The 15,636-nt window shown below is 40.8% G+C and overlaps 1 long non-coding RNA gene across 2 annotated transcripts in view; it reads right to left on the bottom strand.

Moving 5' to 3' along the window:
* The window catches only part of LOC118970481 (uncharacterized), a 90,164-nt gene extending 79,978 nt beyond the window's left edge, over positions 1-10,186 (bottom strand). For both annotated transcript variants that reach the window (XR_005058536.2, XR_005058537.1), the window contains exon 1: positions 10,055-10,186. This is a non-coding gene — a long non-coding RNA (uncharacterized lncRNA). The remainder of the gene's footprint in view (positions 1-10,054) is intronic.
* Positions 10,187-15,636: the final 5,450 nt, after the last annotated feature.

Below are 15,636 nucleotides of genomic sequence, written 5' to 3'. Positions count from 1 at the left end.
AATTTTGAAGTTTTATGTAACCAATTTTATCCTTCCAGGGTTTTAAAATACATACAAGCTTACATTTTTCTATCATTGTCACTATCCACAGTAACTTAAGACCTGAAAACAAACATAAAGGTAGGTATGATTGAAAAGATATTTATTTGTCTCACTCTCTGATGCCCCCCTACATGCTCCTCTTTACCCTCAAAGAACAAAAAGGGAAAAGGGAGGGTGAGAGAAGTCCTATCAGCTCTCCTTGGGTCTTAGTACGCAATGAGGTCTGGAAAACATACAGCTGATAGGGCAGAGCAGTTTTCCTACACTTCTTTGCAGATGACAAGTAGAGATGCCCCTTTATAGAATTCTGAGATAAAGGCAGTCCATAAAAGTTATTTGTTCCTGAGGTAGATTATACTTGAGATTATATTATTTACTTAAGATTATAACACCATTAACTGACTAGTATGACAATGCAGGCAGGGCCAGGAGCCAGGTCTAGTAGTATTTTACCCAGTGTGAGTGTCCATCTTTATCTGTCTCTTTACATGGGTCTTCTCACCTATTTTCTCTATATTTGGGGCCCCTAGGTTGAAAGACAGATCATACTTATATAAATATATCCCCTACCCCAGCCTTTACCATATTAGCATCAACTTATTAGCTCGTGCCTTTCTTTTTTTAAATTTTTTTTTGTTATCATTAATCTACAATGACATGAAGAACATTATGTTTACTAGGGTCCCCCCTTCACCAAGTCCCCCCCAGAAACCCCATTATAGTCACTGTCCATCAGCATAGTAAGATGTTGTAGAATCACTACTTGTCTTCTATGCACAGCCCTCCCCATGACCCCCACACACATTATACCTGCTAATCGTAATACCCCCTTTCTTTTTCCCCGCCCTTATCCCTTCCTTCCCTCCCATTCTCCCCAGTCCCTTTCCCTTTGGTAACTGTTAGTCCATTCTTGGGTTCTGTGATTCTGCTGCTGTTTTGTTCCTTCAGTTTTTCTTTGTTCTTATACTCCACATATGAGTGAAATCATTTGGTACTTATCTTTCTCCGCCTGGCTTATTTCACTAAGCATAATACCCTCTAGCTCCATTCGTGTTGTTGCAAATGATAGGATTTGTTTTCTTCTTATGGATGAATAATATTCCATTTTGGCAAGGTTGTGGAGAAAGGGGAACCCTCCTACACTGCTGGTGGGAATGTAAATTAGTTCAACCACTATGGAAAGCAGTATGGAGGTTCCTCAAAAAGCTCAAAATAGAAATACCATATAGATCTGCTTTGGTTATGTAACTGTATTCCTATTATGTTAATGTGTGTGCAATTTAATTAGGAGTTTAAAACCTATACATGCTTAAGTTAATCTACAAGAAGATATGTCAAAGAAATAATCAATCTTCCCATGTTTTCTTCCATCTGCTACCTCTATAGCTTTTCTTCTTCCTGCCTAATTACAACCCTTAAATAGAATTCGTGCCTCATATTGAATTCACCGAGTATCATAACCCCTCCAAGTGGTAAAGATACCTCAAGAGAAATGCTGGGCATAGAAGCCACAGGGCATAAATCTGCAAAGAAGTAAAAAGCTAAGCTTTTCAAAGAATATGGCTTATCTCTCACTTACCAACTTTACATTTCCTTGTATGGCCCCGGAGATGACTGGCTAGCCAGAGACGGGTAAGATTCCTCAAGGGAAGAACAACCTAAGACAGGCACAGTCGCAGGGGGGCCATCAGGTGAGAAATTGGGGATCAACAGAGGTGAGGCTTAGAACCTCACCCCCCTGTTTTGAGAGAAATCTTCTGCACCCGTGGATGTATTATTGCCCTTGTCTAGCTTGGATTAACACATAGTCTACAGGCAGACACCTGATCATCTACATTTGCTCTCTTACAACACTAAACTATGTTTTCTACCTTTATCTTGCATCTACCTACCACTTCAGCATCTTATTTTAAAAAAACATAATAATAATAATAAAAGGAGAAATGTGGGATCCACATATAAATCAAGTATAAAAATCAAACAAATATTCATAATTGACCTGATTGTTTATAGTTCATAATGAGTGATCAAAACCGAAAGTTTTTGTGATGACTGCCCTTGTACTGTTCACCATGTAAGAACTTACTCACTAAGTAAGAATTTGTTCACCATGTAAGAACTTGTTCGTTATGCTTCAGAAGATTGGAGACTGACGAGAATTAGGCTAGGGGTGAATTAATGACTGTGCATTGAACATTGATTCTCCTATACAGAATTTTATTGTTGTTAACAACCATTTGATCAATAAATATGAGAGATGCCCTCTCAAAAAAAAAAAAATAGAAATACCATTTGACCCAGGAATTCCACTACTAGGAATTTACCCTAAGAATGCAGCAGCCCAGTTTGAAAAAGACAGATGAACCCCTATGTTTATCACAGCACTATTTACAATAGCCAAGAAATGGAAGCAACCTAAGTGTCCATCAGTAGATGAATGGATAAAGAAGATGTGGAACATATACACAATGGAATATTATTCAGCTCATGCCTTTCTATATCTTCACATTGATCAGTTGACAAACATATGTATGTACATATTTGTCTATACCTACATAAATATGCACATCAATGCAAACAAATTGTTTCACTATATATATTTTAAGAACCATACAGAAATGTAATTAAGAGTATAGAATTGGTTTAGATTCTCTAGATTCAAATCCCATGAGAATTATAAATGAGAATAAATAATAATAGTGTCTACTTCATGGGGTTCTTGTGAGGGTTACTGGTTGATTCATATAAAGCGTTTAAAATAGTGCATGGCCCAGAGTAGGCACTCAGTAAATGTTAGTCATCAGATATTGCACACCTAAAACAAGCAAGTTCACACACAGTGTCTCTGACATGGGTCACACATGCACAGCCCCCAGGATCCTTTCTACCCAACCTCCTCTCTCCATGCCTGACTTGTGATTGGTGATGGCACACTGCATTCTGGGAACTAACTTACAAACTTCCTGAGCTGAATTTTTGAGGTGGCAGATTAATATCTCTGAAATAATCTAGGAGAAGAAGAGATTGGGGAAGAATATTTCTAGACTTCTTAGAGAAGCAAATGTCTTTTGTGTTTGGGGCAGACTCTGGATCCCTGAGGCAGACAGAGGGGATAGAAAACATGTTCTAATGTTTTTAAACTGTCTTTGTTTTCAGAATAAAAGACTAAATGGGAATATTTTTTTTAGTCCAGCTCCATTTGCTTTAAACTTAGGGACGTTCTTCCCATTTATTATAATTGTTTTTAAGTTTTCACTTTTGATGTATTGCAATCTCTTTTCTTCTGTTGTCATCATAAGCAATTTAACTGGAAACTGTTAGACAGCTGATATTTGAAAACAGGAAGAAGTCTCTGCTACCATCTCTTCTAATTTTTAACTGTGATTAAAGTCCCAGATAATGTGTATGATTCTAAAATACACAGTAACTAATTATTTAGTGTCTTTCAATTTTCCCTAGTGTCTGAGAATCTGTTCTGTTGAAAAATAAGCCGAGTTGTGGTGTGTCTTTCAGGAGGGAAAATTTCACAATTAAGGCCCTGTTTCCTACTCATCTGCAGTCTACCATTTTTATTGAGTTCTGAAAAACTGTGTAGTAGAAACTTATTTTGAATTGTTCTGAATTATCAAGCCAGAGCCATCATTTTTCATCTAATCAGCCAAACAGACTTGTTCCCAGGAGGTGCTTGATATTAGATCTCAGGAAATAATCAATTTTCTCCGGAGGTTGTGATTGAGTCCAACTCTGCCATCAGCAGTAGTGATTCAGAGTCCCACGTGATAAGAGCTTAGGAAGTCATGTTTTAACATGGTGACCTGGGGCAAATATTTGATTTTTCTATATTCGGACCTAGAAGATGCTGTTGTGTGTGGCAGACACGTGGTATCCTGTTGATTTTGATCCCAACAACCATTCCCCTGCCTCTTTTTCTAAGCTGGCAGGGCCTGCTTCTCATGAGAGAATGAAAATGTCAGATGCTCACTTTGCCATCTCCCTCGCAGCCAGGCTGATTCCATATAACTAGTTCTGACTAGTGAGGTGTAATGAGAAGCTTGTTGTGAGGCAAGATTTTCTTCACTGATGAAGGGTGGTTGTGGGAAGCACTGACAGGCAAGGAGGCCCCACCATACCTGATTACAAAAGAGAGAGGTCCCTTCCATCTCTTCCTGTGTTTGGATACTAATGTGAGAGGATGTAAATGTGGAGCTGCTGTATTCCTCTCATGAGAAAAAGATGTGCCTGATGAATCAGGGATGCCAGACTGAGAGACTGCAAGCATCTGAGGCTTCAATAATTGCTGAGCCACTGAAACAGCCCTGGGACTACCTACCCCAGATTTTCTCTTGGGGAAAGAATAAACCCTTGGGAATACTTATGTCTCCGGTTGCCAATGTCCCGTTTCTCTCCACTTGCAGACACACAGAGCACAGCACTTCCCTGCCACCAAAGCATGGCTCTGTGCCTTGGGATGAAATGTAACCAGAAGGGCTGTGTGCCATGCCCAGTGCTGACTCCTTGCTGCTCTTCCCCGCAGTGGTAATCAGGGAGGTATGTACATTTACGGAGGAGCCCAAACTCCAAGCAGCCTGAGATGATGAGCCAATGAATGCCTAAACACAGCTGCTGTAAGGAGCTGCCTGAACCCTCAGCCGACTTGGCATGAGTGAGAAATAAACTTCTGTTGTGTTAAGCCACCGATGGAGGTTGCTTTTGCCACAGCATTTTGAAACCTATTGTGCCTGGTCTAATCTCCATTCTTTCAGCCACTTGTAGTTTGACACGCTCCTACTTGCAGCTGAAAGCATTCTAATTGCAATTTGACCTGCAAACAACTATTTCTGTAAAATGAGAGGGTGGCATTCAACTGAAATGCATGCCTACCATTTTTGCCTCCCCAGCTCATCTCCATCTTCTAGTAAAAACATCCCAGTTTTGCATAAGGAAACCACTGCAGCAGACATGTGCATTCCCCCACCATGTCTTCTCATCACCACTTCCACTCACACAGAAAGCCACTCATTGCAAACTCCTAAGACTCTGCCTGAGAACTTTGGGCTAGTTATAATAGCATGCTCAATTCACATACAGAGCAAGCCAGAAGTACCCAAGAGTTAATGTCTCAGGAGCCCTCAACTCATGTAAATACGTATGTTGGAAAATATCCTAGCTTCCTATCATTCAGTGTAGATAACTCCGATGTGTGTTCTGAACTGTCTTCCTGTGAGACTAAGCTCTAGCTGCCCAGAATGGGAACTGCTTTGTCAACACATCTTTTATTGGCTTCTTTCCCTTCCCTGCCTCTGTTCTCCACTCCCAAATAAAACTCTAGGATCAGCTCTTAAAAGGATTGCTTGCTCTTGAATCCTTGTCTGAGAGTCAGAATCTAGGGAACCCCAAGTCAAGACACTATCCCTCCCCAAATGACCCAGTCTTTTGGGGATTGTCAATCAGGGCACATTACTTGCTCTGTCCTGGAGATTTGAACATTGACTGGAATCACACAAAGACTATTTTCAGAGAGGAAGAGGCTCTTCAGAAGGTCTGCTCATTAATCCCTTCCTTATGGATTCCTGCAGCCCCTCCAACACCTGTCTTTTCTGAGCCAGATCCCTTAGTCATTTCCCCCAGTTCTACAAGTTACTTTGTATCCTTTCAAAGAATTCATTTGGGGATGAGATAGCTAGAATTGCTTTCTAGCACTTGAAGTGAAAGAAACCAATAAATATAGATGGTATATTAAGCTCTTTCAGCTTTAAAATTTTGTGATATAAATGAATGAGTTATAAAAAGTATAAGAGCACTAAATGCTATATATTATTCATAAAATCAAATCCATACAAGTTACTTGCAAATGTCAGTGTTTTCATGTTTCTTCACATTTTACCGAAATAGAATCTCTAGCTGGTAAGAATGTCTTTCTCACATTTCAACAAAGTTCCCATTAACAGTTATTGATCTGCAAGAATAAAATAAATTGCTGGTAGTAGGGAGGGGTCATTTTGTTTGCTGTTTTATTTTTTTCTGCTATTAAGTTCCTATTATTTTGTGTAGAATCTTTAAATTAAATGTTTTTTTAGAGTAAAAAGTACTTCAGAGATTTCTATGCAAATACATCTATAATGCTATAATCATAGAGAAGTCTTGTTATTTATGCTAATCTTATATATCTGAACATGAGAATTCCTAAATAGAAGTTATTTAAATATGATTTAAAGAGAAGTTCCTAACATTCAAATTTAGGACAAGTTGAGAAACAAAATAAATAATGAGAGTAGTGAATTCTTACCAGAATACTATATATATTTATATAGTCTCAAATATCTCCCCACAAGTACCAGATATGAAAACAGTAATGTTACAGCAGAGAAACTTGGAAGTCTCTGCCTTATCTAAGTAAACATGAGTAATCAGACAAAATGGTATCATTGCTTCCTGATTTGATATGCTGAGAAGGTATAATGGGTTAATTTTATGTGTTAACTTGACTGGTCCATTGGGTGCCAAGATATTTGGTTATACATTATTTGTGGGTATATTTGTGTTTCTAAGTGAAATTAACATTTGAATTAGTAGACTGAGTAAAGCAGCTTGCCCTCTCCAGTGTGGCTGGCCTTGTCCAATCTGTTGAAGACCTAACTGGAATAAACAGGCTGAGTAATAAAAATTCTCTCTGCCTTACTATCTTCAGGCTGAGACATCAGTCTTCTCTGGCTCTTGGGCTTGGAGTTGGACTGAGACGATACCATCGGCTCTCCTGGGTCTGGGTTTCTTAGCTTCCATAATCATACAAGCCAATTCTTTCATATACACACTGTCGGTTCTTATTTTCTGGAGAACCCTGATGAACACAGACATTTTGGTACCAAGAGTGGTTCTAGAGGAACAGAATTTTACAGATGAATTTTCTAAATTGATTCTAGTATTTCTGGAATTGGCTCTCTAATCTGATTAAAGATGGCAATGACTCTATATCCAGTAGTAAATAGAGCACTGATAGTCCACGGCAGGATCCGACAATAGAGATACGCAAAATGTCTGCACTGGATACTCCTCATCAACCACTTATAAGAAACAAGATGCTGGATAACTGTATATGATACTTTCAAACATTTTTGGAAATCTAACAAATATGAGGATGGCTGGTTACTCCTAAATATTGCTGGACAAAGTGGTGAAAAAAAAAAAAAAAGGATGATTTCACAGATTCAAATTCCCAGCTCAGACACCACATAAATGACGTGTGTGTGCTCTGAAGGACCCCAGCTCTTGCAGCTGCAGGGCTGAGATTGCTGAAAGTCAAAGGCAGAACCGCATTCTGTGATTAACTGAATTACAGCACAAATTGAACTCCCAACCTCACAGAGTGGCTCATGTTGAAGTGAGGGCATAGAATGGTATCCTGTAAGCCAGCACAGGGATATGTGGGGACCCTGTGACACAGCTGGGGACACTGAGGTCCTAACTTCTGATGAGTTTTCTTTACCAGTGGAAGAGGCCTCCCTATTCCCAGTGAAGTGGCATTGCATCAGGTATGTGGAATTTTGTCAACAATGCATAACCTGGATTTAATCATGAGAAAATATCAGACAGACCAAAACAGGGACATTTTACAAAATAACTGGCCAATACTCTTTAAAGTGTCAAGGCCATGAAAGAAAACAAAGGCTAGGGAACTTTTACAAATTGTAGGAGACCAAGAAGACATGTCAGCTAAACGCGATGTGGAATCCTGGATTGGAATCTCATCCAGAAAAATGCCATAAGTGGGACAATTGATAACATTGGAATAAAGACCATAGATAAGTTAATAGTACTAAATCAATATTAGCTTCCTATTTTGTATAATTATACTGTGGTTATGTAAGGTGTCAACAGGTGGGGGATCTGTGTGAAGGATATGTAGGAATTACTTGTGCTTTTTGCAACAAAAGTTGAAAAATAAGTTTAAAACATTAAATTACACAAACATGCACTAAAATAGTCACTGAAGATGAAAGATAGTGAGGGAGCAAATGTGAAAATATCCAGAATACTGATTAGCCCTCTGAAATCATACAAGGTTCAAAGCAAGCCATGGTTTTGTTGTGAAAAGCAAAATGGAAATAAGAAACTAGATGTAAAAAAAATCACAAAACAGCATGAAGAACAATGCAAAATGACCATATTCAATCTTAAATGTCAAAGGAATTCAGAGTAAAGAACTGATTGAAGGGTTTATAAGTGAAGAAAAATGTGACTGTTAACAAGTGAAAGATTTTGATATATGTGAGTGATTTCCTCTATTAATTTCTGATAATAAATTATAAATGTGTTTCACTATAGATGAATATAGGTATTATATATCTTCTAATAATATGCAGGTGGCTATAAATTATTAATAGAAACTTCTCTGCAGGAAAGGGTGGGTATAGGGAATTGTGCATGAATCAGAAAATTTTGTGGAAGAATTTGGGATGGTACTCCAAATAGAAAAAATTTAATCAGCCCAGTGGTCCACAAAAGCTAAATGGAAAGAAGATGGAAAAGTCTGCCATAATAATAATAATAATAAATGACATATTATAGTCAGCAAAAATTTGAGCATTTTTTATATGCCAACCACTATTAATCAAGGACTTTGCACATTAATTCATATATCCTCACAACATATGAGGTAAATTTACTATTATTCCTGTTTTAACAGATGACAGTAAAACAAATGGCAAAAATGGGATTTGATTGCAAGCAGTATGGCCCAGAGATGAAGCTTTTAACCACAAGATGACACTGATTTGAATCTGCAGCAAAAGATTTGACTAAATAGATTAGTTTCCCCTTCTGGAAGATGAAGCTTCTAACTTATAACACTATTATGACTTAACATAATCAGTACCCAGAAATAGGACCTTCCTGTCACCAGGAAGTGATGACTAGGGCATCGGTGGCAAGGTGAGGAACTGACCGCAGGGAAGGGATGGCGAGAAGGCTCAGATCATCAGGTGCAGAGCCACATGGCTCACGCCGCCCCTGAGGCTGGTGGCAGCCCCCCTAGTGGCAGGGCTCTGGGAGGGACCAGAGTAAACCTTCCTGCTGTGCAGACACTCTTTGCCTTGTTCTCAAGATGGTCTCCTGCATGTGGAATGATTAGAAAATGGTCATTTGGGTCAAATTTGATTTGAACTGGGGATGTCAGGGCCTTGGTGCAGGTAACACTTGGTACCAAATTGATAACTGGGAGGAGTCAGTGGAAGACAATGGATAAATGCTCCTAAGTGTGAATTTAGATGTGAAAAACCTCCTCAACCAGTTCCTATTGTGTTCACAGAATACGGACACCAAAGGTCAGGACTCACTGAGGTTAACTGAATAGGAAAAGTAACTGAATGGGAAAAGTAACATCATGAGAACATTTGAGAAATATTTGTTCTGGAAACAAAATTTGCAAAGGAATTTAGAGCAGGGTTGACTCAAAAGCCTACAGAAGCCAAGAAGGTAATGGATTATAATTGAGTAAAACAGGCAGAGCTGTTGCTTTTGAAGAGGCTTTGTTTCCTTCTTAAGCACACAGACAATTCATTACTTCCACATAGAAATATGCTCTCTTCAATTTTGCTTTTAAACACACAGCTTTTTCAGGCTACCTTTTGTTTTCCTGGCTTTGATGGAGAAACCTATGCATAGAGAAACAGTGCTCTCCTGTGGGACACTCAGCGATGTAAGCATTATGATAAATGAGGACTGACAAACCTAATAATCAGGGAGACATTAATAAAAGAAGGACTGGATGGGAGGATGGGAAGCTGGAGAGCCCAGGCCCACCCACAGATGGGCACAGGCTCTGGGCCTGCAGCTGGTTTTTCCCATGCAGAATGGGTTTCCAGCCTTGTCAGACCTGCCAATTGTGCTAGAAAGGCTTAAAATTTCACATTTTGTAGGAAATAACTTGACCTTCCAATACTTACTTGAAACTTTTCAAACTGTGTGCAGACTTCCTTCTTAAAACCCTCTCACCTTTTTCTTCCATGACACTCACCTGAGTTTCCTCCTTCTGTACCGGATGCTCCTCAGCTCCTTTTCTGGTTCTTCCTCTTCTGCTCATCAACTCAAACAAGGGTATTCTGGGTCCCCTTCTCTGATCTATGTCCTCTCCCTGGGAAACTTAGCCTGATCCCATGGCTTTCTGCTACATGTGCCAGAGATTCCCAAACTATATTGAGCCCTGACCTCTGCCAGACACTCCGGACTCTATCAACATGATGACTCCAAACGGATGTCTAGTAGGAATCTCAATTTGTCAGGGCCAAAAAGGAACTCTACCCTGACCCACCCATACCCTCCTCTCCTCCCCATCTCAGGAAATGGAACCACCATTCACCAAGATGTTCAAGACAGATTTTTAAAAAGCATTTTCTAGCTACATGGTGACATTGTTTTGCTTCACATATTTGTTCCCTCTTCTTAGAGATCCTTTCAGCCCCTTCCCCATCCTTTTCACCAGGAAAGTTCCTATTCAAGAATCAGCTCCAGACTCATTACCTACAGGCAGGGCTGATCAAATAATTTTCTGGGTCCAGTGCAAAGTGAAATGAGGGTAGAGAAGTCAATGTACCTGTCATACAGCCAAAGGCCTCCGCATAGGGACACACTTGGTACCTGAACAGAGGGTGGGAGAGCACCCCCCACTGACTGCCTACAAAACATGCCTGCAGTGCTGCCAGCACAGGGTGAGGATGACGGCTACCTTGCCCCACCCCAAGACACTATGGGGCACAGCCTGACCTTGATTCTCCTTGCTCCAGAGCCCTGAGCTGTGCTGGGGATGAGGGGTCATGGCAGCATGCAGGCTTCCCCCTGCCTGCACTGCCCCTTGGCTCCAAGAAGGTGAGAATGGACCACTGAGAACCCCTCTTGGGGGGACCAATTAATCCATAACTTGAAACTTAATGTGTAGCAAGTCTTAATTTCCTAATAACATTCAATGTGTACCAGTCCGAATAACCCTTAAAACCCTTCTGAGAGGGAGCAGAAGGTGGGACTGCGCTGAGCTGAGGCTCCGAGCTCCTGGCATATGCTCCACTGCCCCGCTGGACTTCACTTACAAGAGACACAATGATAAAACAACTACGAATTTCAAAAACAGACCACAAAGCATCAAGCCCCAGGCATGGACACTTCTAAGCATCGGGGTGCTGACCTACTGGTTGCATGAGCATGAAGCTGGTCCTGCCTCCCAGAAATTTTCCCTGCCCAGCCCCACAGAGCTAGTGGCCCCTGTCTATGCACCCTGTTTTCATCTATCATAATTTAGCACATTATGTTAATATTACCTATTTATATTTATATTGCACAAAATATTTTGTAAACTTCTTAAAGTTAAGGAATTTGGCTCAATCTTTACTTGTATTTTTTAACTTCAGTATTGAAATTAAAATACAGTATTCTCAGTATTGAAAGTGCTTCTCAATAGGCTTTTGATTTGTATTTTAACAACTGGAAAAATAGACTGGCTGAGCTGGGCCCAATTTATGCACCATCCCCACTAGGCCTGCCACCACCAGCACCACAGTTCTGTCCCGCGCTTCCCAGCCAGCACAGCCCCCGCAAGGCATCCCACCTGATCCACAGTTTCACATCCCAGTTGCTATGGCCACTGCCACCCCCACTGACCAGGGAGTCCCCGTGTACAAGCCCAGCTCACAAGGTGAAAGCACCAGGTCTGCACACTTGCCAGACAGGATCCTTGGAGGCTCTGGCTTTCTCAGAGCAGCTGGGAAAGGCTGGGCGACACAGCTGGAAAGGTGGGAAAGTTTACAGTCTAAGGAGGCAGATTTCGACAATGAAAGACAAGAGACTAGCAGTTTCTTTGTCATTCCTGCCTGTAATGGACTTTCTGAAAAGCACTCTCTAGAAATGTCCCATACGACTGGGCAACCAGCTATGTTTGTCTTGAAGCCATGGCCAGCCTGGCAATACTCTGTGTAGTTTCTCTCCCTTCTTTCTTGAGTTTTCTTTCCCCCTTACTCTGGCTTTCCTGGGACTGTACCTCAAGAAAACACTAGCACAGAAGCTATGCCCTCAGAAACCCAGCCTGAGATAATTGGTGCCAGAAGGAGTTGGTAATAACAGCAGGCATGCTATAGCATCAGTATTACCAATGCTCTCACTTGTTGTTGATTGGTATAAGGTGGAGGTTGAGACTTGGGATATCAAGTTGCCACTACAGTTGATCAATATGGGGGTAATTATAATTATAGGACTTTTGCAGTGGTTGGCTACTTCTGATGGGATTGAAATCCTTGATAGGTTTGGGGCAGCTAATTGTCATTTAAGGCATTCTGTGAAAGTCATAGATGGTTGCAAGGCAGGTGCTAAGTCATGAATACATCAAGCAGGGAGCATAACATAGCACCACTTGTGGGGGTAGGTCTTGAGGAGGATAGGCCAGAGAAGTGGAACTTAAGACTGAACAGGAGAGAACTCATTGAAATAGACAATTCATCCATAACTTGGAACTTAATGTGCAGCAAGTCTTAATTTCCTAATAACATTTAATGTGTACCAGTCTAAGAGTAAGCTGGAATAACCCTTAAAAGCCTGGATTCATAATGGATCAGTAAATTGAAGTGGATTTGTTGGAACTTCCTTGGCAGAGTAATGAGGAAGGGGTCTGAAGGCTCAGGAAAAAGGATACACACACACCCACCACCTGAGTATATCTCCAAGGAGGGCCCAGGAGACACTCTCCTCACTGAGAAATGCACCGCTGATGGGACGCCAACATCACTGAGAAACTCACTGTTGGCTGTCCTCTTCAGGCCAAGGCCAACAGTGGAAGATCCCGGCCTACACTGGGCTTTTTAGTATCAATGGGAATAATGGGGTTCTGGAAAGGCAGAGGTGGGGTGCACATAATCACCATATTGAGTAGTATGGCCAGAATGGCAATCAAGCTTCCTTGGCCCAAAGTGAATCCATTATTACACCTGACTGATGAAGGTTTTCCCAAAGGTAACAACCAACCAATCATGCAGAGCCATGGTTTCAAGTCTGGTCCTAAGATCAGCAGCTTTAGCATCACCCAGGAACTTACTTGGAATGAAAATTCTCACATCCTTTCCAAGATCTACTGACATAGAAATTCTGAGGATGTGGTCTAATGTTCTTTGTGTTAATTAACACTCTAGGTGATTTGCATGCACGCTAAAGTTTGAGCACCACTGAACTAGGGTTTTGATTTGTACAACAGAAAATAATTGAAATCTGGTGACCATAAGACTGATGTTAGACAATCTAATGTAAATTTGCAATTTCTAGTTACTAGATCTAAGTTCACAGATCCAGCAACCATTGACTGAAGGGAAAGCTGGGTTTCGCAGTGCCACCGCAAGCCTGGCAAATTTGCTAGAGTAATTGTGCACTCAAGGAAAAGAAATACTCAGCCCTCCTGAGGATGGTCATAATGAAGTCACAGCTGACACTTGTGTCAGGGAACCCAAAACACTACCATGGTTCTCCAGCTGAAACTGGAGCTTTATAGATGCCAGACTGTGAATGATGGTTGGGCTCAAGCCCATCTCACAATGGATCCAATAAATTCAAGGACCCATTCTGCAGCTATTTCTCTAATCTCTAAATGTCTAAAGGGACAAATATACTTAGAAGTTGGCCTCCGGTTTCCTAAGCTATGAATTAAAGTATATTATGAAAAAGAGGTAAAATGACTCTTTCCTCCAGGCCAGGATAGTATATCAGAAGCAACATCAACTCCCAGGAGGAAGCACAGAAATTAGTACCAACAAAGACTTAAAAGACTTAAAAATGGTAATTCCTATAGTATACCTATTCATCTCACCTTATCTAGCCTCTGCAAAAATATCATATGGATCATGGTGGATGCCAGTAGACTATAAACTTAAAGTGATATCCACAGTGTTTCTGTTCTAGATATGACCTTCATTTGAACAATAGTCACTTCATTTGTGACTACTGTTTTGCTGAATACTTTACTCCTGATTCTCATCAACAGAGAAGATCAAAAGCAGTTCACCTGTTCATTGCAAGGATAGCAGTAAATTTTCACTGTCTTTCCTAGGTCTGTGTTAATTTTCCTGTCGTCTGTCATGGTCTGCTCTCTAGTGATCTCAATCACCTTGATATTGTACAGTGCAACCATGCCAGCCAGCCTTCTATACTGATTGACATTTTACTAATTGGACTTAATAAGGAGAACAGGTCAAGTAATTTGAATGCCCTCATAAAACACATATTATGCCAGAAGGTAGGTGGTTAAGTCCTTGATAATTAAGGAGACTGCTCCATCAGTGAAATTTCTAGGAGTTCACTGGTCTGGAAAATGAAGGGACATACCTTCTGAAGTAAAGCCTGAGAACCTGACTATGATACACCAAGTAACTGTCAGTTGGAAGTCCCCATCATGAGCTTGGTGATAACAGAAACTCCCAGAATATTGAGAGGTATAGAAATAACTATTGTATGAAGGAGAAGGTGTATTTAGGAGAAGACTTAAGTAGTCCAGACTATGCAAAAAAAATGACTTGTTGGCCTAGAACTTCATTGCACCCACTTCTATTGTGCTGGTGTCACACCTATGGCCTCAAGGGAAATTCCCAATAACCAACTGACTGAGAAGGAAAGCTCTTAAACCCAATTCTAAGACAGTTTAGTATGCTACATTGGGGTTCTATAGGAATGGATCACTGCCCCAACACAGCCCTTCTCAGGAGTGACTCTGAAAGAAAAGGTAGAGCCCCAAGGAAGCTCTCAACAGCCAGGTAGATAGGATGATCTGTTTTCTGGTTTCAGCCAGCTTCTCTCCTTGGTCAATCCACTGCAGGCACCATACACAGGGAACAAAGCGGCATGGTGGCAGATCCAGATGCCACATATGGATCCAAAAGCTGAGGCTCAAAGAATGAAGGGGTGGAACTGGGATCAGCCCATCTCACCAACTCTCTCAATGACTCACTTGCAGAATTTGTACTTTCTGTCCTTGTCATCTTATATCTGCTGTGTTAGAGACTGTGATTCTCAGGAAGGCATTGCTTCCTAGAAACAGTTTCACTGAACTTGAAGCTGAACTACTTTGAACTCCTCATGCCAGTGGACAGGAATTACTGTACTGACTGGTTGAATGGACCCTTAAATCATGAGAAGCTAGGGTTGTTGCTATGCAGTGGGGGCAAACATGAGTATATCTGGATTGTAAGGCTCACTGAGGCACCTTTTGGTGATTCTGTGCCCAGTGATAGTTCTAAATGGACACTCACACCAACTATTACCTACTGGACAAAGGAAAGTAACCAAGGGGTCACATCTACCAGAGATGAGAGACTCAAAATACTAGGCAAGCAACCTAGAGCAGCTGAAATGCTGAGAGAAATTAGAATGAGTGACAGGTGAGGGAGTTGATCAGTATCAGCTATGATCTTGGGACCAGCTGCAATCATGAAGCCTATAGTTTGCTTGCTACTTGACACTACTCCAATGGTGGATACATATAATTATACTTTTGTAAAAACCATAGAATGTACAACACCAAAAGTGAACCCTAATGTAAACTATGGACTTGGGGTTATAATGATGTAATGTAGACTA

Source organism: Manis javanica, chromosome 3 (genome assembly GCF_040802235.1).
Source record: "Manis javanica isolate MJ-LG chromosome 3, MJ_LKY, whole genome shotgun sequence".
NCBI classification, from domain to species: domain Eukaryota; kingdom Metazoa; phylum Chordata; class Mammalia; order Pholidota; family Manidae; genus Manis; species Manis javanica.
The sequence above is the reverse complement of the archived record's forward strand: the minus strand, read 5'-3'. Positions and strand labels throughout refer to the sequence as shown.